This window comes from Talpa occidentalis, unplaced genomic scaffold (assembly GCF_014898055.3).
Source record: "Talpa occidentalis isolate TD23 unplaced genomic scaffold, MPIMG_talOcc4v2.1 talOcc4.16, whole genome shotgun sequence".
NCBI lineage: Eukaryota > Metazoa > Chordata > Mammalia > Eulipotyphla > Talpidae > Talpa > Talpa occidentalis.
The window spans coordinates 60,473,475-60,499,608 of record NW_023601653.1 but is presented as its reverse complement, the minus strand read 5'-3'; the positions used below and the strand labels follow the sequence as shown (position 1 = coordinate 60,499,608).

At 37.4% G+C, this 26,134-nt stretch overlaps 1 protein-coding gene and 1 long non-coding RNA gene across 4 annotated transcripts in view; one reads left to right on the top strand and one right to left on the bottom strand.

Moving 5' to 3' along the window:
- The window catches only part of LOC119247686 (uncharacterized), a 99,164-nt gene extending 97,642 nt beyond the window's left edge, over positions 1 to 1,522 (bottom strand). For all 3 annotated transcript variants that reach the window (XR_008552263.1, XR_005125804.2, XR_008552264.1), the window contains exon 1: positions 1,402 to 1,522. This is a non-coding gene — a long non-coding RNA (uncharacterized LOC119247686). The remainder of the gene's footprint in view (positions 1 to 1,401) is intronic.
- Positions 1,523 to 1,786: 264 nt separating this feature from the next.
- The window catches only part of ATF7IP (activating transcription factor 7 interacting protein), a 117,003-nt gene continuing 92,655 nt past the window's right edge, over positions 1,787 to 26,134 (top strand). Inside the window, 1 exon segment of the mRNA XM_054696431.1 lies at positions 1,787 to 1,866. The gene's annotated coding sequence lies outside the window, so the exon portion shown is untranslated.

Genomic DNA, 26,134 nt, shown 5'->3' with positions numbered 1-26,134 from the left:
AAAGCCTTTTAAGGCATTCCTTATTTGCTTTCACAATAAAGTCCAGTGCTCAGGCATGAAATTTATTAAATTGTTATTGTCTCATGTAAATTGTCTCCTGTTAGAGATTAGCTTTTGTAGGAGGGCATGACTGACTCTCCAAGTCTGTTTCAGTTGTTCCTCTGAAAGCCTCCTGATGTTTCAACAAGCAAAAAAATCCCAAGATGCTATTTTTTTTTTAAAAGATTTATTTATTTATTTATACAAGCCCCGGGTACAGTCAGAAGTGCGGGAGGGTGAGAGAATTCACCAGAGACAGAGCAGGGAACAGAACTGGCAGACTGAGGATACAATGCTGAGGGAAGCAGAAGGCAGCAGGGGAGATCTGCGCGCCATGTGGTGCCCTCGCTCTGCGAGCCGGGGATAGAACTGGCGCTGCACAGGCTGCGGGCAGCTTCGCAACCCAGCGCTCAACCGCTGCGCCACCGGTGAGGAAGGCCCCCAAGATACTTTTTGAAAAAGTATTAATCAGCCTCCCTGGTGGCACAAGGGGGTTAAGCACCACACTATGAAGCAATCTGTAGCCTCTGCAACATGCGTTTGAGCCCCGGCCAGCCAGGGGGCTACCCACACGGCAAAGCAGACCTCTCCTGACTCTCCTGCTGCTCCCCTCAGATTTCAGTCAGTCTGTCTGTTCTGTTCCCCACTCTGTCTCTGGTGAATCCTCTCACCCCCCACATCTCTGGCCTGTACCCCAGCTCTTGTATGCATAAATAAATAAATCTTTTTTCCAAAAAAGGAAAAAGTATTAATCACCATGTGCTAATTTCTCATCACCTACAAAAATTACCTGTGTACTTTTCCGTCTCCTACACAAGAGCTTTCTCGAGGACAGACACCTAACAGCCTCGAACACAGTTGTGGCTTAACAAATCCCAACTGACTAGTCTCATTTAAGGAATGACACTCGAAAAGCAGTAACTAAACCATACAACCCATGTGCCAGGCGCCTCCAGCTTTGCAAAATCCATTCCCATTCCTTCCTTACGTATTTCTCCCAACCAGAAGGCACAACGGCCACTGCGACCATTTTAGAGACGACAAGACTGAGGCTGGAGCCCACCCGGGGAACACCCGCCTGTGCGCCTCTTGCTGGACGCCCCCCCGTTCTCAGCCCCAGGCACGTGGCCTCCCCTAAAGGTTGGGTCCCAGCACCCACTTGCATAAACGGGGGGTGCAACTTCCACTGCAAGGGGCTGACTGCAAGTGCTTGCCTGGGCACAGCCTGAGGAAACCATGATGTGTTTTCGTGACCAACAAACAGGGTTTCAGGCATACTCCGCAAAATTTTAAACATAAATGCCGAACAAAGCCAACAGTCTCTTGTAAAAAATTTCTGTCAGCACTTTAACTCTCACCTACCCACTTCCTTCCGTTTTCCTGCCTCACAGAGGGCGCTCACCAAGTGTTACTCACTGGTGAGGAAGCGCCACTCACTGCCTCACGCTGCAACCGCGCGCACAGCGCCACCACCGCGGCCGGTCTTTTCCGCTCCACGGCAGGGGGCGTGGCTAATAGGCCTCATTCAAATAAAAAACCAGGAGATTTGCATGGGGAACGACCAGCGCGTGAGTCTATTGGCTGCAGGCACAGCGGGCGTGGTCAAAGTTACGACCGCGGAGCCCCGCCCACAATAATTTGCATAACGGCCCCGGCGCGTGCAAGGGAGAAGCGGGTTTGTTTTTGAATCTGCGGAGGCGGCGGCGGCAGCGGGCGGCGCGGCGACTCCAGCGCGTGAGACTGAGGCGGCAGTGTTGGGGACGGCTGCGGGGAGCGGCTCCGTAGGCGGGAACGTGGTTCCTCCTCCCACCTCTCCCGCCCCAGAAGGTATTTGGAAACCCCAGGGGCTGTTAGAACGTTATTTTTTTGAAATTACTATTGTATTTCTGAAGAGTCAAGACCGCATTATGGCGTCTGCGGGAGCTGTGTTTGCGCCTGCGCGGTTGCGGCGCTGCGGGCGGCGCTGCATGGGAGCACGTGACCTGGCGGGGTCGGGCTCTAGCTGCAGTGGTGCAGCTGGCGGGGCGGCGGCTGCGCACGCGCAATATTCATTTTCAAGCTCGAACGTTCTTGTTGGACGCCATTTGGGTTCTAGATTTAATTTTCCTTCTTCTGCAGGGGTTGCGTTTTGTTCCTCTCAGAGTGTCATGTTTTTCAGGGAAAACGTTTCCTTTATGGCCTGCTTGTGGACAGGCGCTTTTCTTGAGTGTCTCTGTGAAGCTGGGAACTGAATTTTGTTGGAAAATGATTGCCATGTGTGGTTCTGGATTTTAATTTCACTCCGAGGGTGTAGTTGAATGCAAGTTTCTATTTATGGAGATAAAGATCAGCACCTAGTGGTGTTCTCAGGGCAAGTGCGTTTATTATTTGAAGTGCATGTTTGTAAATAGCGATTTTTTTTTTTTTTCCCCCCAAAGCAGTTCTGTTCTCATGGATGTGTGCAATGTTTACAAAGTAGAAACAGTGTTAGTTTGGGGACTAGGAAACAAGGGTGCATTGAAAGAACTTAAGAGATTTTATGAGAATTCTCAATTAGCTTGGGCTTTTATTTTTCTAAACTAGTTGTTCCTAAGCTAATGATATTTTAATTTTTAATCAGTCTGTGTGCCTCTGATCATGCATGCATTTGAGTTTTATATTTTTTCAGTCTCTGATCACTTGTCTATGCTTTAGTTAGGTAATTTGTGTTATTCAGACTTTTCAAATTTAGTCATTTTCTTAGCATTTTATTTATTACAGCCTGTAAACTATAACACTTACTTGGTAAAATTTTCAAATAAGTCTGCAAAATACTCCCCAAGTTCAGTTAGGCCTTTATGTGGAAATCCAGTGAACCATCAAAAAAAAAAAAAAAATAGTTGATCTTTAAAAATAAAACTACCTCGTGTATATGTGTATAAGGTATAATTGTTGTTTGGATTTTTTAATTGTAAATGTGTCCCAGGTTTTAACTTCTTAAAGAAGTTAGTTGTAAGTATACTAATTATTTTAAAATGACATTGTCACTATATTTAAATCTTACATTACTCCTTGCAAATTTTATAGGATTGGAATCAATTCTCCCATTGTGCAAATTATTTCTTAACGAGTTAAAAACTTTCAAATGGTTTTCATAAACTTCACTTGTAATTTGTGTTTTTGCAACAGTTGGTTTTTTGGGTTGGTTATATAACTTAAGTTTAAAAAATGTCACCTGTCAAATGAGAAGTGGCTATTGCTCTATAATCTTGTTTGGTTTATGTACTTTTTTTATTGCCCAAAACAAGTGTCTTTAGTACGTTAGTAGATGAAATTGAAAGAAATACTTCTAGTTGGTGGATTTTTAAATGTGACATTACATACACATTGGAGTGATTGAAAAAAATCGTATATTCAAATCATCACTGCTTTTTTCTCAACAGAATCTTAATTTGTTAATTGATACAATTCCTGACCCTCCCACGCATTTGACACAAAAATATATTTAGAGGACAGTTGTGTAATCACTTCTCTTTCAAGCTTCTGGGGTTACCCAGCACACACACCCCCACCTCTAAAACATTATTTCATGTGTCTTGGAGCTGTAAATATGTTGTATTTCCTATATCTTTGTGTATGTTTGTGTGTTATGTGTATAAACAGACCAAGCTAGGTAAAGGAAAGAACTTTGATCTTAAGGCATGGTACGCTGCACTTCCACAAAAGTGAAATATTTTGGTTTCTACGTTTAAGCTTATATATTTTATTTGAATATTCAAACCATTGCTTCTTAGGTTGATGTTGAAGATTGAAGGACATAGTGCACACTATTAGTATTCATTGGTAGAAGAATTTTGCTTTCATGCTTTTGAGAAAGGCAAATATAGTTTTAAAATTTTTTAATGAAAATTAATGAATTTTCTGAACATTAAGTGTTCATTAGTACCCTGTCAGTAACAAGTCTGTTTTGAAATTTTTTTTGGTAGTTATGCCGCCAATCATATATACAGCATATTATGTAAAATATAATTATTAAGACTAGGTTATTCCAGTTGTGAATAAGTTATTGGGGTCATTTAAAATCGTTTTAGCCTTGTGCATTTTCAACATCATAAAATTCAGTTTGGGGGAAAATGGGGTTTAAATGAGAAAGATCTAAGATTTTTTTTTTAAACTGTGATTTGAATATATGAGATATATTTTTATGTATGTTTACTTATAGCATTACTTACACTTTACATTTGGAAATATTAAAAATTGACATTCAGAAGTAAACACTAATGATTTGATGATTTTTGAAACTTTCCTGGTTGATCCGCTTTTATTGATCAGTTTATTAGTTTTTCCATTTGGATCACATTTCATTCAGTTTTTTTACGGTACCTTTTGGGTATTTTCCTATTTCATCATTCTTTTAAAGTACATCTTTTTTTGGTTATATAATATTAAACTGTGAAAGCATCCCAAATTGTCAAATATTCTTTTATACATTTTCTAATGACTACATTTTATCTCTAATAGAAAGGTACTATGACTGATTAAACCTTTTGTTGTGGCCATTTTGTTGCTTCCCATTTTTCAGTTATAAATAATGCTATAGTGAACATCTGTGTACCTAGGTCATAATCTGCCTTTTCGTATTTCAAAGGGCTTTTAAAGTAATTTACAAAATTGATAAAAGCTTAGGTTCTTTGAAAAGGATGTCCTGTACTGCCATCAATTTGGTGGTTGAAAAATTGTAGGACAGTAGCTTTTGTTTTGCTAAACTAGTGAAGTTGATATTTGATTATTTACTGTATGTTTACAATTTGGTCATGTTTTTGTTAATTAGCTCTTTGAAATATTTTTGTGACTTGTTCTCTGGCGGATGCTAATATTTTTCCTCATTGCTTTTTACAGCTACTTATGAATGCTAACCTGCTTTTCATATTTTGTCAATAATTTTTAAATTTAGAAGTTGTTTATGGTTTACATATTTGTAATTTTTACATTTGTGTGTTGTCAAATGTACTGCTGTTTTTATTTATGATTTTTCTAGGGTTTCTCTGTCTAGAAAATACTACCTGCTGTGAGAAGAACTAAATGCCTATTTTTTCTTACGTGTTTTTAATGATCTTTGAAAAGTATATTTTAATCTACTTGGAGTTTATTTTGATGGGTTGCCAGTTTCCGTTTTTTCCAAATTTGTCATAATTTTATGCTTTTAAGTACTTAAAGGTAATTGAAGTACTCATTGCTTTAAGGTACTTCTTTTGATCATAACTTGTATACTGGATTTGAGTTACCAGTTTTGCTTCATTAATTGGGATATTTAATCTGGATTCCATTGTTTTTTGGTGAATTTATAGATAGGTTTAAAAAATTCCATGGATTCTTTGCTATATGCAATATTATGCATGTGTGTTTTTTTCCTGGGGAAACAGTTGTAGATTTTATATGCATACTCATATAGCAGTACTACATTATTCTATTTGCTGTAGTGTTGTAGACTAAATATATAGTGAGGCACTAGCCATAACTCCTTTTCACAATTTTCCTAGCTTGTGGAAAACCTTAGTGGTTTTTACAGATGAAATTTAGATTCACTTGCTTATTTATTATTATTTTTTTAAGATTTCTTTATTTAGGGCCTCCCCAGTGGCGCAGTGGTTGAGCGCTGGCCTGCAAAGCTGCCCGCAGCCTCTGCAGCACCGGTTCGATCCCCGGTCGCCGGGCGAGTGTCCCACATGGCGCGCAGACCTCTCCTGCCGCCTGCTGCTCCCCTCAGCAGTGTACTTTGGTCCTTCTGCCTGTTCTGTTCCCCGCTCTGGCTCTGGTGAATTCTCTCACCCTCCCGCACTTCTGACTGTACCCAGTGTTTGTATAAATAAAATTAAAAAGAAAAAAAATTATTTATTTATACAAGCACTGGGTACAGTCACAAGTTCGGGAGGGTGAGAGAATTCACCAGAGCCAGACCAGGGAGTAGAACGGGCGGGCAGACTGAGGAAGTAAACTGCTGAGGGGAGAAGCGGGCACAGCAGGAGAGGTCTGCGCACCAGGTGGGACCCTCGCCAGCGGCCGGGGATTGAACTGGCGCTGCAGAGGCTGCGCCACCGGAGAGGCCCGGTTATGTTTTTTAAAAGCCACCGGGAGGCCCGGTTATGTTTTTTAAAAGCCAGTTATTTGCTTTTTTGTTTCTCTTTATTCATGAACATGGTACATTTCATGTAGAGCCCATGAAAATGTACTGTTTTTTAGAAACTCTGAGAGTATTTGTGATATCTGTGACTTTTCATTGAGGCGTTATTTTACTGCTTTCCTGGTGCTGATAAAATGTTAATAGCTTTGAGTTGGTAGAGGATAATAAGACTACATTTTTATTTTTAATCTGTCTTAGGACATGGTAACATGAAAATAGTGCACTGTTAAAGTTAGAAAAAAATTAGGGTTCCACAATGAAATGTTCTCTGTTGCTTGAAACCAAACTTTTTCTTGGATTAACATAGACCTTTTTATTTAGTGGAGGTAATTTGTAAAATAATCTAATCTTTCAGACCAGAATGGAGCTTAGTAATAACTATATAGTAAAGTTTTTTCCCTGTTTTTTAGGTTCTTTGGTAAATGAAATTACTCTTGCAAGGATATGTCCTTAATTATTAATATAAATTAATTCTTCGTTAAATCTTTTCTTTGTTCTGATTGCAGTGAAAAGTATAATCTTGATTAATAGTGGTGTATTTCAGTTGTAAATATATTTTTAAAATTCCTTTTCATAATAGGTACTGGGAAGAAAGTCAAATTACTACCAAAATATTTTTATTGAGCTTGTTAAATTTGAAAATTGGAGGCATGAAAAAACTGAGGGGAGCAAAAATAGAAATCAAAGGTAAAATATTGACTTTATGAGAGTAAATCTAGGGAATAGATAGAAATCAATGTTAAATGTTGTTGGCTTTCGAATTTTCTTTTTTAAAACGAAAAATTTCCATCTATCTAGCCCCCCAAGCATATTCACTTAGAGAAGTTTGCATAGTTTACTTTTTTTACATAGTGAATTTTCCTTTTGCCTGAGAACTTTTTCTAGTTCTAACAAATTATGATACTGGGTTTTCTAGACTCACAAATGAGAAGTAGCAAATTAAGGACAGGAGAAGTGCTGGGAGAGAAATGCTTATGGCTAAGGTAAAAAAAAGATGGCTAGTGTCCTGTTAGTGAAAAAGAGTCACATTTCAAGTGTTTGAAGCAAGAATTTTAAAACTTAGTTTTGTATTTTTAAACATTTTTATTTTATTTATACATACAAGAACTGGGGTGCAGGCCAGAGGTGTGAAGGGTGAGCAGATTCACCAGAGACAGTGGGGATCAGGAACAAGCAGATACTGAAATCCACTGCTGAGGGGAGCTGCAGGCTAGACAGAAGAGGTATCTTGCACCATGGGTTAGCTGCCTGGCTGGGCATCTAACTCTTGTTGCAGTGGCTGATAATTGTTGATAGCTGCTATGTTTTTAAACCCTGTGCCGCCAGGGAGGCCCCTGAAACTCACTTTTGTGGTTACTTTGTTTGGGAAATAGTATTCTTACAGCTGAATCAGTATTTATAGCATGTTCATTATGGTAATTGATGATCTTACTAATAATTCTGATTCATAGAGAACACCTGGTAATTTTAACTCTTTCAAGAAAGCTAAGAGGTATGTAATTTAATTTAGAGTCAATTATTTTTTTTTCAAACTTTTTTTTTTTTTTAAAGATTTATTTATTTATGCATACAAGAACTGGATTACAGGTCAGAGGTGTGGGGGTTGAGAGGATTCACTAGAGACAGAGTGGGGAACAGAGCAGGATTGACTGAAATACACTGCTGAGGGGAGCAGCAGGTGAGACAGGAGAGATCTCTGCGCCATGTGAGTCACCTGCCTGGCAAGGGAAACTAACTCATGCTGAAGTGGCTGCAGATAGCTTCAAAGCGCTGCAACTTAACCCCTTGCACCACTAGGTAGGTCCCTTTTTTTCCCCCAAAGTTTTGAGATACTTGGCAACATGTATATGTAATTTTTCAAGGGAGTTGTAACTAGAATGAAGTTTAAAGTTCCTGCCTTTGAGTTTCTAATAGTTGTAGGGCATATTATAGATTATAATTGAGTGATAGTTTAACATTATTTGAACTTTATATCGCAAAAATATTGGGTTGTTGGAAAAGTCATGACTTTTTTTTTTTCCTGAGTCATGGCTTTTCCAACAACCCAATAAAAAGTAGCTCTGGAGCTATCATCCCTGTTAGTTTTGTAGAGTACCTAGAAATTACCTTTTCATTGGAACAGCTTCTCTTTTAAAATTTTGCCCATTTGCTCTTACAATGTCCTTCAGAGAGCCCATTATTTTAAAAATTACTTGGCAGTGTTCTTTTTTCAGATTGTGCTACAATCTGAGTAAATCAGATGTTTCTCCTGTTGTTTTAGTTGAAAAATAAATTCCAGAAAACTAAAGTCTTGTTTGCTTCAGGTTCATAGTGGAAACCATTTAAGAGAGAGGGGATGGCTTTTGAGCAGCATTTTCAGTTTTACAAGCCCTGCAAAATGAAAAGACCAGGCCACTCCTGCTTTTTTATATACGATGTAACTATTTTTTTTTCATTTTTAATTTTAATCATCTGGATTTTTGAGTCTTTAAGAGAATGAGTCGGTCATCTCCTTCATCACCTTTCAAAAAATACTGCAGGCCTAAAACTAAAATCTTAGGAATCTTTATAATTGGAACTACATAAATGTGAAAACCAGGGATATGAAGTTGACCCACCAATTAACGTTACCATCAGGAATAGGCATTCATTCATGTATGCAATTTACATTGCTCAGGATATTACAGAAATGTTTTGTGTTACCTTGTATGTAGTAACGAGGCATAACTAACCAGATAACTTTTAATTTGGGAAAGGACTCCTTTGCATGATGATAATGTTGAAGTAGTATTACTATAATGTTTTACTATTCTGTTCTTTCTCCCTTTCTTTTGTTTGTATTGCCCTTGTTACTTTGGGGAAGTATTATCTTGGTAAGAATCTAGGAATTATGTGTCTTACACTCTGTGGCATTTATACAGCCTAATAAAAACTTTGAATTATATGTCAGAGTACTGATTTTCAGAAATGACAGAACTGTAAAAAGGATCTCTTAATGAGTCAGTAATTCTCAAATGCTCACCATTTTGCAGAAAGTTAAACCTAGAATGTGGGAAGAGAGTCAGCTGTTTTGAGGACCAGGAGAAAGAGTTTGGGGAAGCAATAATGAATTTCTTGACTGCTTCAGCTCATTGTCAGTTAAGGTATTGGAGTTCAGTGTTATATCTGCTGTGTTAACCTTACTAGATTAAATGTCTTAAGAAAAGGATGAAATGGGGAAGAGGATGGAAAAGAAAAGAACTTTTATTTCTATTTAGATAGTAAATGTCAGGAACTAATTGGATTAGAGTAAAGGCTAAGTTACTCTGAAAGACTATTAACTGTTGTTTAAGAATGATAAATGTTTATTTCTCTTTGTAACACTAAAGAGGAAGAGGCTTAATAGGTGGTTTTGGTTTAGCATGTGGTTTCGTTATGTTGAACATGGTTTCTGGGTTGACTATTAGTACGGTATTTGACCAGCCAAGGCTTAGGGAGAAAAGGCAATGGGGGAGTTCACACTCATTCTTTGAGAGCATGACCTGGAAGGTGCATATATCACTATAATTCAGTTTATGAGTCAGAATTTAGTCATTGGAATATACTTACAGGAAAAGGAATATTGGAGAATATAGTATGTATGTGTAGCTAGACATAGCTGTACTCAACTAGATTTAGAGAATTTTATAAAAAGAGAGAAATGGACATTAGAGAACACCTAGCATTTTCTTCACAAAAGGAGCTTTCTGAGAAGTGGTCTCAAAATAATTGATATTTGATATTGAAAATTTGTTTTAACAGCTAACTCTAGTTATGACTGTATATCTTCTTTGAAAGGGAAATTGAGAGCTTTGTGTTTATGATTTGTGGCTGAGCTTCTAGTTATTGTCAGTATTTATCTTATTCGGTAGAATTCTTGCCCTTACTGCTTGCCTTTGAAAACATAATTCATTTTACAGAATGCAGAGTTTTAAGATTAAAACAATGTATTTTTTTCTGAAAAGATTCTTGTTTATATAATGTAATGTTTTTGAGCCTTGCCAGTTAACTTGCTTATTTTAAAAGGGATGAAGGACACTAGATAAAATGTGAGTTACAGTTGCTTAAGTTGTTTGCTTTCTGTTTCTAGGCATTTTCATTATTTAGATTCCACTTTTCTCCACTTATGATTATATGGATAAAATACACATTTTCAAGATGGAAATTGTGATTTTATAATATACAAAGATACAAATATTATAGTTTCAAATTCTTTGTACATGATTAGTAAGTTATATGATGGTGATAAAAGGTGCTGATTAATATGTAAGTAGTTAAAAGTTGCCTTCTCTAGGGGCCTTCCCAGTGGCACAGTAGGTTGAGGGCAGCTCTGTGAAGCTGTCCGCAGCCTCTGCAGTGCGGGTTCAATCCCAGCCCGTTGGGGAGTTACCCACATGGCGCAGCAGACCTCTCCTGTCTTGCCCGCTGCTGCTCTCAGCAGTGTGTTTCTGTCAGTCTGCCTGTTCTGTTTCCTGCTCTGTCTCTGGTGAATCCTCCCACACATCTGGCCTGTACCCCAGTTCATGTATGCATGAATAAATAAATCTTTAAAAAAATAGTTATTCTCAACTGGACATTCTCTAATTTTTCTTTTTACTTTGAATCTTTTTTTTTTTTTTTAAGATTTATTTATTTTTATACAAGAATTGGGGTACAGGTCAGAGACGTACAGGAGGGTAAGAGAATTCACCAGAGACAGAGTGTGGAACAGAACAGGCAGACTGACGGAAACACACTGCTGAGGGGAGCAGCTGGAGAGTCAGGAGAGGTCTGTCCCGCTATGTGGGTTTCTCCCTGGCTGGCAGGGAATCGAACTCGTGTTGCAGTGGCTGCAGATTGCTTCATAGGTTGCGTCTTAACCCCTGCGCTACTAGGGAGGCCCACTTTGCATCTCTTTTAAAGGCATTTATTCTTTTCTAATTTTATGTGTATGGTTGCCCATATAGTATTTTATGTTTCCTTAAGAACTGTATCTTACTGAGTTATTTGATAAATGTCACTTCTTAAAACACAAATCCTTTCTGATAAGTTATAAGGCCACTATTGAAAGGACAAGATTGCTCTCTGCAATGCCTGCTTTAATATTTGATAAATATTCACCTATTGAGAGGTTAGTGTACCTTTCTATTACATGGACAGACAAGAAAAGGAGTGAGTTATGCTAACTCCTTTTTTTTTCATTTAACTCATGGTTATCCACAGATGTCAGTTTTGTTTTTTATTTATTTTTTTTTTTTAATTTTTTTTTTTTTTTTTTTTTTATAGAGGCATGCTTTATTTATTTGTTTGCTGGTTTGTTTGTTTTGTTTACACATGCACTGGGTACAGTCAGAAGCGCGGGAGGGTGAGAGAATTCACCAGAGCCAGAGCGGGGAGCAGAGCAGGCAGAAGGACCGAAGTACACCGCTGAGGGGAGCAGCGGGCGGCAGGAGAAGTCTGCACGCCATGTGGGACCCTCCTCCGGTGGCCGGGGAGCAGCCGGGGATCGAACCGGCGCCGCAGAGGCCGCGGGCAGCTTCGCAACCCAGCGCTCAACCGCTGCGCCACCGGGGAGGCCCAGTTTTGTTTTTTAATAGTAATTGAACAAGTAACAAACAAGCTGTCCTTTGGATAAATGTCAAAAGATTTGACATGTACTTTGCATATGAAAGATAAAAATAATAAAATGACTTGGAAAAATATTCTTCAATTTTGTTCATTAACAAGAACATTAAGAAATTGAAGAAACACTGTTTCCTACCTGTTAATAAGTGGTTCCTAAAATACTACTTTGAGAGACATTTGTGTGGATTGAGAAGATGGAATGATACAGTTAGTGTTTAAAATTTGTGTAATTCTCTTCTTTTGCCATCATACTTACCTTAAATGATTTAAAAGTTGGATAATGAAAATCAAATAAATGAGGAAATAAAGAACAAAAGAAAAGACAAAGGATTTTCCTAAAACCAGTTAATAAGTGGAAGTGGAAAGAATAGTAATTTTGTGGGTTTTTTAAAAATTAATTTTTAATTGAAGTAATATTTGGATACTCCATCGGGTATTGCAACTGTAAGCACATATACCCCCAAATCATCCATATGCTAGCACCATGGCCTTCTACCCTCTTTGTGGCCTGGATGCTCTAAGTTCTATAGTCAGCTTTCAAGCATTAGTTTTTATGCTTGTTTTTGTCCAACTCTTAGTTTAGTTATTCTATATTCCACAAGTTGGTGACACCATTTGGTATTTATTTCACTTAGCATTATCTCTTTGGTGCTCAGTTCATGTTACAACAAATGGCTTGAGTGTATCTTTTTTGATTGCTGAGTAGTATTCCATTGTGTATAAATACCACAATTTTTTTGTTGCTCATTTCTTCTTGGGCACTTAGGTTGTTTCCATAGCTTGGCTATTGTAAACAGTACTGCTATAATCGTAGGGGTGTAGGCTTCTTTTTAAATTAGTGGGATTTTTTTTTTTGGTGGGGGGACATATCAGTGGAATTGCTGAGCTGTATGGCAGGTCCATATCTTTTGAGAACCTCCACAGTGCTTTTTATAAGGGCTGGATCAATCTGCATTCCCACCAGCAGTGTGGGAGGGTTCACTTTTTTCCATATCCTCGCCAGCCCTTGTTTCTGTTCTTATCAGTATGGGCCATTCTCACAGGTGTGAGGTAACTCTCATTGTGGTCTTGAGTTGCATTTCCCCGATGATGAGTGATGGCTAACATTTTTCCATATGCCTGTATGCAGTCTGTATGTTTTTGGAGAAATGTCTGTTTAGAAGAATAGTAATTTTGTACTGCAGCTGGGCAATTAGAGTCTCTCAGCTGTATTCTTGATATTAATAATGGTGATACCATATACCTGCTAGGATTGTTGTGAGGCTTCCTTGATATAAGACAGATAAAATACTTTGTATTTATTTCTGATACATTTTTTTCCCTTTGACTTCAGTCAGTTGATGAAATCAGTCAGTCATGAATATTTGCTAAAAGGCAGCTATGTGCTGCTTGCCGTAAGGAACTCTGCAGTGAGAGGAGCTATACAGAAAGTGACAATATTCTTGACTACCGAAGTTAGAATTTAAAATCAATTAAAAGATAATTTAGAAAAGTAGGTTTGATAATGCCACTTTCTGGTAGGGAAAATGAGCATTTAGAAAAAGTTTACTTGCAAAGGCTTGAAAGGGAGTACAACTTTAGTGCTGCTTCTGTGAATTAAAATTAAATTTAAAAAAGTATTAAAGAATAAAAATCTTAAAAGAGGGCCTCCCCAGTGGCGCAGCGGTTGAGCGCTGGGTTTTGAAGCTGCCCACAGCCTCTGCAATGCTGGTTAGATCCCTGGTTGCTCCCCGGCCCCGGAGGAGGGTCCCACATGGTGCGCAGACCTCACCTGCCACCCACTGCTCCCCACTCTGGCTCTGGTGAATTCTCTCACCCTTCCGCACTTCTGACTGTACCCAGTGCTTGTATAAATAAAAATACAAATAAGTCTTTTTTTTTTTTTTTAAGATTTATTTATTTATTTATACAAGCACTGGGTACAGTCAGAAGCACGGGAGGGTGAGAGAATTCACCAGAGCCAGAGCGGGGAGCAGAGCAGGCAGAAGGACCGAAGTACACTGCTGAGGGGAGCAGCAGGGGAGCAGCGGGCGGCAGGAGAGGTCTGCGCGCCATGTGGGACCCTCCTCTGGTGGCCGGGGATCGAACCGGCGCCGCAGAGGCTTCGGGCAGCTTCGCAACCCAGCGCTCAACCGCTGCGCCACCGGGGAGGCCCACAAATAAGTCTTTAAAAAAAAAAAAAGAGCACGTTTCAGAATTTAAAAAAAAAAATCTTAAAAGATTATTAAATTCACGAAGTTTGTGATGAGCTTCTTATAAAAAAAACAACATTTTCTTACATTACTCGTCTTAACAGTTTGTTGTATTTCTTCAGACAATCATCCTTGTCAACGTTACGTATAAGTTATTTACTTGGGGGCTATTGTTAGATGCACATAGGGTTATTCTATTTTCTTTTTAAAATTTTGGGGTGCAAAGTACTTCCTCCCCTTTTACTTTCTGGTTATGGAACTTGATACACCGGTCACTCAAAATTGAGGTAAAGCTATTCTGTAACCCCTCTGTGACCAAGTTTCTCTGACCATATATGTTTTCCTAGTGGCATTCTGATTATTTTCATATTTTATTTTATTTGACCATATTGTTTATATAGGTTTAATGAGATGTTGATTATTTATTTAATGAGATGTTTATTTAGGAAGGCATCCCTTTTATTAACAAGAATATCTAATGCAATATTTGGAAATTTTGTCTATATGTTTTATAAAGTGCAGTAATTATTTGCTTGATTATGTGATAAAGAACCACAACTTAGCTAATTTATGTCAAGTTTTTATGCAGTACTTAAAACTGGAGGGTACCATTGTTCTTGAATTATCCCACATTTTTCAGTATTCCTTATCTGTCAGGAAGCAAAAGTCTTTATTTCCTTTAAAGCTGGAAATTCATAAACTATATAAGATAACTAAATTGATTTTCTTAACAGACTTAGCAGGCATCATTTCTTTATTTGAGGTGCATTCCTTGTGCCCTATTACACATAATTAAAAGAGATTTGCTCTTAAATGTCACATTTCTGGGCCTCCCTGGTGGTGCAACGGTTAAGTGCCATGCTGCAAAGCTATCCACGGCCAATGCAGTGCTGGTTTGATCTCCCGCCAGCCAGGGAGAAACTCACATGGTGGGACAGACCTCTTCTGCCTCGCCCACTGCTCCCCTCAGCAGTGTCTTCGGTACATCTGCCTGTTCTGCTCCACGCTCTGTCTCTGGTGAATTCTCTCATCCTCCCGTGCTTCTGACCTGTACCCCAGTTCTTGTATAAATAAATCAATCTTTAAAAAAAATAAATAAATGTCACATTTCTCATGTGATCTTGATTATAAATGTCATTTATACAGTTTATTGTGCTAGGACTGAAAATAGACTCTTACACTATATAAAGTGGCCAAAAAAAGTCAAAAAGATTCAGTTGTAATGTCTTATAAGATATTTAATTGTTGTTCCAAATAGTTTTCAGAATGACTAGGCCATTCTGTGTTTTCTATAATTCAGTGTTTTTCTACAGCATTGTTCTTAAATATTCTTAAAGTTATATTAATATAATCTGTATTAATACAATTCACAGGATTTCCTGAGATTATTGGGTTAAGATGTTATTTAAATTGCTGTTTATACAAAACATATCTTAAGAGTTAAAGATAAATTGAGAACATGCTTTTCTCATATAACCATTAAAAACAGTATTAGCCACAATTAAATCAGTTCATTTAGTCCTAAGGTAATTCTCACTTTACTGATCTAGAATTAAGTAATCTATTTACACAGTGTTTTGCATTGAATTAACAGAATCATGGAAATCCTGATTATTTTCCTGATACAGTCATGACAGATGTCAATTCATGAAGGTAATGTTCACTTTATACCAGGATGCCTGCATCCATTAGTCACATCAGTGTTGCAGTAATATTTAAGATGATTTGTTGCAGTCCTTTATTTTATGGGTCTTTTGATACTTAGAAAACACATTTTTACTTAAGGTACAGTGGCAGCAAAGATCTTGATTTATTTTTGTTTCTTGAGTCTCATTGCCTAAGTGTGACTTTGTTCCTTTCTGGTACATCACTGTCATCCTTGGAATTTTACTCTCTGTTATAGAGACTTCCTTTACCCCCTTTTCAGTGCAGACCTTTGTTTTCTTGTGCCATGTCTTTTTATTGACTTACTTTGCCATTAGGGAGCTGAAATCATATTGTCTGGTAGTTTCTTTGAGAAAGACAATGTGGGAGGTATATTGAGACCATGTATTTGAAAATTGTTAGCTTTATTTTTGATGCTTGATTGATAGTTTGGTTAGGTATAGAAATCTAGGTTGGAAACCATTTTAACTTTAGAATTGTAAATTATTTTCTCACTTCTTTTATTATTTTATTAAGCATTTTTATTTCTGATTCTCCCCTTGGTGGTAACTTGTAGAATCTGTTTAGTTTCCAGTGTTCTGAAATTTTGCTGGCATTTATAGAGCCCTTTCTGCCTGTGATCTTGTCCTTTCAATTTTGGACATTTTTCGTAAATGATTTAACTGGTAATATTTTTCTCCAGCCATTCTATAATTCGAATGCAAATTTTTAGATGGGCACTCCCAATTTTTTTAAACGTTTCCTGTATTTACAATTTTGTCTTTTTCCTCAAATATATTTCCTTTACTTTATCACTCAGTCCTATTGATTTAAAAAATTTTTCTAGGGCCTCCCTGGTGGCACAGGGGGTTAAGACCCAACCTGTGAAGCAATCCACAGCCTCTGCAGCACAAGTTCGATCCCCAGTCGGCCAGGGAGCAACCCACATGATCAAGCAGACCTCTCCTGGCTCACCCACTGCTCCCCTCAGCAGTGTATTTCAATCAATCTGCCTGTTCTGTTCCCCACTCTGTCTCTGGTGGATCCTCTCACCCCCCCGCATCTCTGGCCTGTATCCCAGCTCTTGTATGCATAAATAAATAAATCTTAAAAAAATTTTTTTTTTCTATCCTGCTTTCAATTTCTATTGTATTATTTTTTCCCTTGCCTACAGTATTCTATTATTATTTGATGTAGTATCTTTTCATATCTGTGGATATTAGGATTTTTGAAGTCTTCTTTTGCATAGGTTTTTTTTTTTTTTTTTTTTTGATCTGTCTTTCATGTTAGACTTAATTGCCTTCCATTCGTCCTTGCCCGACTTTGTTACGGAAGATTGATTCGAAAAAGTTGATTGGAATCAACAGTTTTGAGCTTAGCTTTACTTATTAGGGATGTCTGGGCCATTTTGGGATAGCTTCTAAGACCTTCAGGTGTCTTGTGCTATTTAGACTTCACCCACAGAATAGTCTTCCATTTTCATACACAGAGAATAAGGGTCTGATTGTCAGCATTCTGAGAGATCTATAGAGGAAAATATTGTTTTGTGGTCTCTGTAGTCTGCCCTCAACCCCTCTTTGTTTAAAATGCTACTATCATTTTTAACCAAGGAAGGTTTCTCAAGACTTACTAGGATTGGGGAGAGCTGGTATTCAGTGGAATGTGTTTGGTGAGGACATAAAGGATATCTTACTGCTTCAAATAGCTTTTGCTAGTATTTCCCTTTTTAGTCACACCATCTTACTGTTTACTCCCTTACTGCAGTTTCCAAAGGTGCCTTTCCTTTAGTTCCTGTATCTTTTGAAATTGCTGCCATGTTAATCAAATTGGTTTTTAACTTGTCCCCAGTGAGGCTTCTGGGCTATGGTCCTAGTTAACTGTTTATTTTCCAGCTCCCCCAATCCTTGTAGCCTTTTCCTTCCTGTTGAAAATGAATGTCCGTCAGAGAAAAATACTTTGCTGTAATTTTAGTGGGATTTGAATGAGTGAAATTTATTATTTTCAGTTCACATCTTAAAACATTTTAGTGTTTTTTCTTTTAATGTGTATAATGTTGAAAATCTGTGTAATTAAAGATTAAGTAAATAAATGAAAAGTGAATTTACTTTCTACCCATTACCAGAGAAATCTTTTATTTAAATTCTATGGGATTTTAATAATTTGTATATGCATTTTTCTAATAGTGTGATAGGACATATAAAAAATTGTTATTTGATGAGAGTTAATTCCTTTCTAGTTTGCTATCATTACTATTTGTGACTCCAGCAAAATGGTTACATTCACTGGTTGTAAAAAATTGTGATTCTAACACTTCTTTTATATGGACACTGTAAGTGTGAAATTAACAACGTATGTGAAAAGTACTACTTTTTGTTTAGGAAGGAATAAAGCATTGGGTAATCATGGAAATGTTTATGTAACAGTAGAGATGCTCCTAAATATGTTTGTTTTTACAGATTATGATTGGTTTTATTACTGACCTTATCATAAATTTCTTATAATCTATGAGATTATATAACCAAACTAAAGTCTTAGTAATATTAAAAGGCATATTAAAATAAATAGTATACTTATGTTCCATAATTTCCTACAGATCTGCATCAGTGTTCAATTACTCTGAGCACATAGTACCTCTATAAGAGCACTTTTAAGAACTGAAAAATAGAGCCTTCCTGGTGGTCCAGTGGGTTGAGCCCAGCGCTGTGAAGCTGTCCGCAGCCGCGTGTGTTTGATTCCCAGCCTCCAAGGGAGAGTCTCACATGGCACGGCAGACGTTTCCTGTCTCACCTACTGCTCCACTCAGCAGTGTCTGCCTGTTCTTTTTTTAAAGATTTAAATATTTATTTATACAAGCACTGGGTACAGTCAGAAGTGTGGGAGGGTGAGCTAGAATTCACCAGAGCCAGAGCAGGGCGCAGACCAGACAGACCGACGAAACACACTGCTGAGGGGAGCAGCGGATGCGGCAGGAGAGGTCTGCTCGCCATGTGGGACCCTTGCCCGGCGGCCGGGGATTGAACTGGCGCTGCAGAGGCTGCTGGCAGCTTTGCAGCCCAGCGCTCAACCGCTGCGCCACCGGGGAGGCCCAGTATCTTCCTGTTCTGTTCCCCACTCTGTCTCAGGTGAATTCTCTTACCCTCCCGCTTCTGACCTGTATTGTACCCCAGTTCTTGTATAAAAAAAACCCAAAAAACCAAAAACCCTGAAAAATGCTTCCATCTTGGGTTTTGAAGTGTGGAGTATTTTAGGCCAAGACTAATAGCTTAGCTTAGTTGTTAGTTGAATTATTTATCTTTTTAGAAAGTAAGAATTGAGATCTTAAAAAATGAAGATACAAGGCCTCCCCTGGTGGCACAGCGGTTGAGCGCTGGGCTGCGAAGCTGCCCGCAGCCTCTGCAGCGCCGGTTCCATCCCCGACCACCTGGCGAGGGTCCCACATGGCACGACAGACCCCTCCTGTCACGCCCACTGCTCCCCTCAGCAGTGTATTTTATCAGTCTGTCTGTTCTGCTCTCTGCTCTGGCTCTGGTGAATTCTCTCAGCCTCCCGCGCTTCTGACTGTACCCAGTACTTGTATAAATAAATAAATAAATAAATCTTTAAAAAAAAATACAGAATTTTCTGAAAAAAATTTTTTTGGGTAGAAATGGAAATACCTGGAATTAATTTTGACTAACCATCATTAACAAATAAATACTTTGTTTTACTGTATGAAAGTGGGAAAGGAATTAAGATGTGATTTCTGTCTATGTAGGATCTTACAAATAAAACTAAGTTAATGAAATATAAATACAATTATGATATGTATAAAAGATCTTCAGAGAGCAGTAACTCCCTATTTTGGTGATAGGCATGGTAATGAGAAAAAAGAATAAAGGATTTCCAAGATAGTTTAGATTTAATCACAAATAGGATTTATTAGGTGAGCAAGGATAGTTTTTTTGGGATAGTGAGTGGAATGTGGTAATGGCACTGGTTATCTGAATAATAGGTTACCATTTTTCTTTTCTGTGATACACAAACACAGATCCAGTGTGGGAAGGGATGGACAAAGCTCCATGGACTGGAGCTGAGTGTAATCTAGGAAATATTTCCACTCTTAATACTTTTGTGAGGTTGTTGAATTTCTGAGCTTGTTTTCTTCATAAAATTTACCATATAGAGTTAGTGTGGGAAGTAACTGAAAATATAGAGAGAAAACTTATCTCAAAGTTCGGTCTGTATTTACTGGACCTCTCTACTCCTGTATTTTCTAAAATTCCTTGTGTGAGGTAGAAAATCAATATATTGATTTGACTTATGTACCTTGGGATTATAGAGAAAAGCTAGTTAATTGGTATTAAAATTATTACGGCAACTGGAGGAGATTTGGTACATTATTATAATTTAGTTTATGTCTCCTGTTTTTTTTTTAAAGATTTGTTTTAATTTATGCATACAAGAGCTGGGGTGTAGGCCAGAGGTGTGGGGGGTAAGAGGATTCATCAGAGACAGAATGGGGAGCAGAACAGGCAGATTGACTGCAATATGCTGCTGAGGGGAGCAGCAGGTTGAGACAGGAGAGGTCGGCTGTGCCATGTTGGTTAGCTCCGTGGCCGGGAATCAAACTCAAGCTGCTGTGGCTGCCAATAGCTTTATAGTGCTGAGATTGAACCCCTTGCGCCACCAGGGAGGCCCTATGTTTCCTATTTTCACATGTAAATTGGGTGAAAAGTAATTCTTATATTCAGTAGTGGGGCTGCTGGCAGGCAACTTACCCAGGAACATTAAGAATGAGAAAGAAAGTAGTCAGGATTTAAACTGGAAAGGTATTTGGTGAGGTGGGGGCGGAAGGATGTTAATGGGGTGGGTGTAGTGTACATTTGAGGGTGTATTACATAATTTAAATCTCTGCAATAGACTCTCAAAAGAATCTGCTTCCTGAGTATTAGAAGCTGTTCATCAAGCAGCTCTTAATGTTTTGGCTATTTGTCTTTTCCCCCACCCCCACCCAACCTTGCTCACATTCCAGTACTACAGTAATGTTTATCTTGTTCAACTCTTTTCAAGTTTACCAGTGTCTTGCTTTTAACAAAGACTTGAGCCAAGAAGAATTAATGTGACTTGAATCAATTATAACTTTGTGTTTCTGATATGTACTTATTAAACCAGTTTTTTTTATATACATTTTTCAGTATGCCTCATGGAAAGTGAGAGTCTTTTAAATCTGAGCAGTTTTAAAAAGCTTTTATTATGGAAAATTTAAAGTATATACAGAAACAGAATGAAATAATGAATCCCAGGAGCCCATCACTCAATTTGAGCAATCTTTAATAAATGGGGCAATCTCCTTTTAGATATACACCTACTTCCCCTCTCCCCGCCTTATAACACTACTACCATGCCAGTACCCTTAACAAGTTTTAATAAATCCCCACATCTAGTGGTGGATAGAGACAAGATAGCACATGACAGAGACAAGCCAGCACAGGGCAGCTAAATTTTAGAAAGGTAAACCAAGGAATGAAAAGGAAAAAGGGGGATTTCCTAGCTATCAAGCCACAGTCGTGCTTTTGTCCTGTATGTCTCTTGATGGTTAGGTAGCTGCCAGGACAAGTTTGTGGGTATCTGTCAGTTCTGTTTTAAGCCCACTTCAGACTGAATTTTACCTTTTTGTTCTTCCCAATTTTCCCCCCAGGGGTGTGTGCCTTCTTTATTTCTATTTGCTTTTCACCATCTCAAAATATTGGGGGGGGGGGAGGTCTGTGGCAAGGTATGAAATTTAATTTGCCCTGAGACCTAACAATCACCAGGAGATGCCTTTGTGACCATCTGTACAACAGAGGAGAAATTGTCTTTATATTTATGGCAGATTACTCAAAATAAGCTTTGTTGCCATCATAGCTCTCATAACTCTAGCCACTTTCCAGTAGTTATTTTAAATTGTCAAGATTCAAAAATTTGATTCTAAACTTTTAATAATTCTGCTAGCTTTATACATATTGGGGCTTACATTCTGTGGGGAAAACCTTTAATTAACCTTTTATAAATGGTAATTGACTACTAGGATTTTAACAGCTTGATTTTTAGAAATTATAAAAATTGACATTCATTCTTTCAATGATAAAAGTACTATAAAAGACTTTAAAATGGAGAGGGAGTGCCTTGAGCAGAGTTGGACTTTTTTTTTTCTGGACTGAAATGGAGGCTTTCTTTCAAGTGAATTCCCTGATGTTTGCTGTGGGTGATTTGGCTCTATCTCTGTAACAGCTAATATGTGGCATGGATTTCAAGCTGTCTGGGATCTGGATGTGCCCAAAGTCTGTTTCAAGTCGGATTCACAGGCATTATGTTACAAAACTGGCTTGCTGCCTTTTCTTTTTTTTTTTTTTTTTTTTTTTGTCTTCTGAGTAGCTGCATTGTTTGTTGCAGTATATGCATTAGCATTTGTCTTCTGGGTTCAGTTTCCTGCAAGCTGACAAAGTGGGAGTGGCTTTGTTTGATACATAGCTGAGTTTTCACTGTGTGAGTTCTTGAGTGCACATTGCAGCCATCTTAATTACACTTTAGTGCAACTGAGACAGTGCAGCTGTCTCAAAATGGCTGCTAGCCTAGTCTTTGTAGCTGCTTAGGCAGCAACTATGCCAGTGAGGAGACTTGTCACATGCATCAGGACCAGAGGTAAGAACCAATTACATTTTACCTTTGACCATTTTAATTAAGAAACCTTTGAATTTTACTGAGGTTATATAGGAAGGTGAACTTAGAGCTTGCTTGCTAATAAGTTGAAATGTTTGCAGATAGAACCTTTAAACCTCTATTATGGAAACAGTACTGAGAATGGTGAGGTCAAAGGTTAAATTCCTGTAATTTCTTAACATCTTACGTTCTGTCATTGCCAGAACATTTGATTACCACAGTGCTGCTTTTCTGACCTTAACATTAATTTTGTTTTGGACATTTTAGTTGGCTTGATATTGCTTGTAAAAATTAGAAACAATATATTTTCTGATAGGTTTTTTAAAAAGAAGTCATAAATAAACCTTGTTTTGCAAAAAAGTAAAGTGTGATTTTAGTATATATTTGGTAGCTTTTTGGGAAGAATGATTTTCTGGATATAAATCACAGGGAAAGAAATTTTTTTTAAACAGATTTTTGGGGGGGGTTTGCTGTGGGTTCCAATTCTTTCTCATTATGCTGCCTCCTCCTGGCCAGTCAATTCTGTCACATTTTTATTGGTGCTAACTATTCTAATTTTTTTTTAGATTGAGATTTCGAATGTAGGAGTACATTCACATCTAGATCTGAGTACTCTTTTTATTTATAGCTAATATAGTCTAATGCAATAGTTGAAGACTCACATACTTTAGTTAATTAAGCAGTATTAGTTTTTAATGTTCACTTTAGAATTAGTTTAAATCTGTTAAATTTAAAAGTAATATAAATTCAGTGATCTTTTATATTTAGTTTTAAAATGTTCCGAAAGCTTTCTTAACATTGTTCAGAAGTAGAAATGTTTATTGAGATACTGTAAATCCATAGTGATCCAGAAGGTAGGAGAATGAAATTCTTATTCACATAATACTTCACATAACAAAAGCTATACTGCAAATGCTAATGCTTAAATTGCAGTATTTTTAATAAAATGTTTTCTAAATGATAGAGTACATTTCTCTAGCTTTACCTGTAGGATACTAGTGACTATATCCCTGAGTAATATGATACAGAACAGGAAGTTTTGAACTTTCTATAAATAAAGCAATTTATTTAATAAAATTAGAACAGTTAGGCTGATAAAGATGAAATCAAAACTTTGAAACCAGAGTTTTATAATTATTATCGTAAATTAGCATCAGGATCTAAGTCATTTATTTGAAGAACCTCAGTACTAAAGGACTGTGGAATGCAGTTAGCAAAGTATTCTAGAACAATTATTTTTTGTTTTTCAAAAAGGTAGAGTATAAGGTCCATATATAAGTGGTTTAATAGTCTACTTTGCCGCAAAGATGTGTTTATATTTTAAGTTTATTTTTAAAATAAAATAATACCTATTCCTAACATAATCAGTGTTTATTTGTCCCTGGCCTTAAAGCATATTTGCATCACACCTTATTTTCATCAATAGCATTAACATGTTTATTTCACTTTCATTAACTGGTGACTTTGTAAAGTTGTTAGAATTATTTTATGTGGCTTAGTGAATTCTCATAATCTGCACGATTTTATGTAAATCCACTCATGCATGTTTACCCCTAAAAAAGGAAAAATTCAAATGTGCAAGAGATTTCTATCATGTCTTTCAATAGGGTTATACCCTGCAGTGAGTATGACATAGGAACATGAATGTGCTGTCACCTTTAGCACTCGTATGTACATCTTGCTGTGTTTTAAAATATTTATATAATGTAAGTCAGCTACCTGGTTTGATATTCTCTGTTGCTAGGGAAAAATTGGCTAGGTTGAAGTTACCTCATGGATTTATGTTGGTCTTCAGAGAAAGATCTTGGGGAAATTTTGCCCAACTACATATATTTTTTTTCTATTTTGTACTATAAAATTTACCTCCACTCTCCACAGGGTGACTTCTCTGATTATTTGTACATAGGGTTGTTGGGTCTCAGTGCCATATTGCATTTTTGCAACTGTAAGGGCAAACTAGACTTCACCAGGATTACTTTTGGGATTGGCAAGCAATTGTCAAATTTTCAGTGTTGAATTCCGGGTTAATTAATGCTGAATAATTGAGGGTATAATCTGGAAATTGGATAATTGAGGTTTAATGTTGCTATTTTGTTACTTCTTGTCCTCCCCACTTGTGTACACTTTTTTCAGAAGTTATTTAATTAGCATAAGCCTTTAAAGGAAATGTTGAACTAGGAAAAAAAGCTTACAAAGGGTTTAAATCTAAAATTGTATCCTGCTTTGCTATCTCTTTCTTCTCTTAGCCAACTCATTTCTTTTTTTGACCCTTGTTTTCTCGTCTGTAAAGTCGGAGAAAATTCCTGCCTGCTTGGCCAGGATATGCTTGAGGAGCTATTTGCCCAATGATTTTGAATAATATCATGAAATATTCCACAAATATCTGGCATGCTGATTTTCTGATTCTACTCTAATGCTTTTCAGTTTACTTCTCAGATACCATAAATTTTTATTTTTTTATATAATTCTTACATCATTTTTCATTTTTGCACAGTGTATGCATTTTTATTCTGGTTATATGCCCCATACAATTCCCAACCCCCTTATTTTGACCCTCATCCTTCCCTCACTCTCCCTCCCCCCACCCCCAGTGTGTCTCTGGCTTATAGTTGCTTGTTGATTTTGATTTTTTCTTTATTATAATTAGTTTTTTTCTGGTCCCTTATTTAGGTTTTCTAAATTCCTGCTATGAGTAAGACCATCCGGTATTTTTCTTTTTCTTTATGGCTTATTTCGCTGAGCATAATCCCTTCCAGTTCCATCCATGATGACACAAATTGAATGAGTTTATCTTTTTTGATTGCTAAGTAATATTCCATTGTGTATATGTACCACATCTTGATCCAGTCATCTATTTTGGACATTTGGGTTGTTTCCATAGCTTAGCTATTGTAAATAGTGCTGCTATAAACAGGGGTGCAGGTGCCCTTTTGAATTAATGATTCTGTATCCTTTGGGTAAATACCTAGAAGTGGAATTGCTGAATCATATGGCAGCTCCATCTTTAGCAGGTTGAGGAGTCTGCACACAGTTTTCATAGTGGTTGGACCAGTTTGCACTCCTATCAGCAGTGCAGGAGAATTCCTTTTTTCCATATCCTGGCCAACATTTTGTTGTTGCTAGTTTTTTTAATATGTGCCATTCTCACTGGTATAAGGTGGTATTTCATTGTAGTTTTGATTTGCATTTCCCTGATTACAAGTGATGTTGAACATTTTTTCATATGCCTGTTGGCCATTTGCATTTCCTCTTTGGAGAAGTTCCTTTTTAGCTCTTCGGCCCATTTTTTTGACTGGATTATTTACTTTGTTTTGTTGAGTCTCATTAGCTCTTTGTAGATTTTTGTGGTCATTCTTTTATCATTAGTGTTGTGTGCAAAAATTTTCTCCCAGTCGGTGGCGTGTCTGTTTTGGTTACTGTCTCTTTTGCTGTAAACTTTTCAAATGTGATTGGATCGAGGACGGTGGTATGTTGAAAAAGTAAGGGCGTGTTGTCATATAATTCACGTGCAAAAGCAAGAAGTGTTAACTACCATAGTATATAGACTTGGTAGTGAAATGGATTTGTGTTCTACTGGGTTCTATCCTATTACATAAATAAGCCTTTCTTTTTGGTATACGGGTTGTAGTAGATGTACTTATTAATAAGTAAAGCCATAACCATTTTACAGAGAAACATAATTGGCATTACAGAACTAGAGGGAGAAATGGCTGAATCCACCAAGTATACTATGAGAAAATAATTTCTCTAAAGAAATGAATTCAGGACCTAGAGTTTCACAAGTTTAGGTACAAATTAGAACTTAATAACAGTATAGTTCCTTTCTAGTGGCCACTAACTG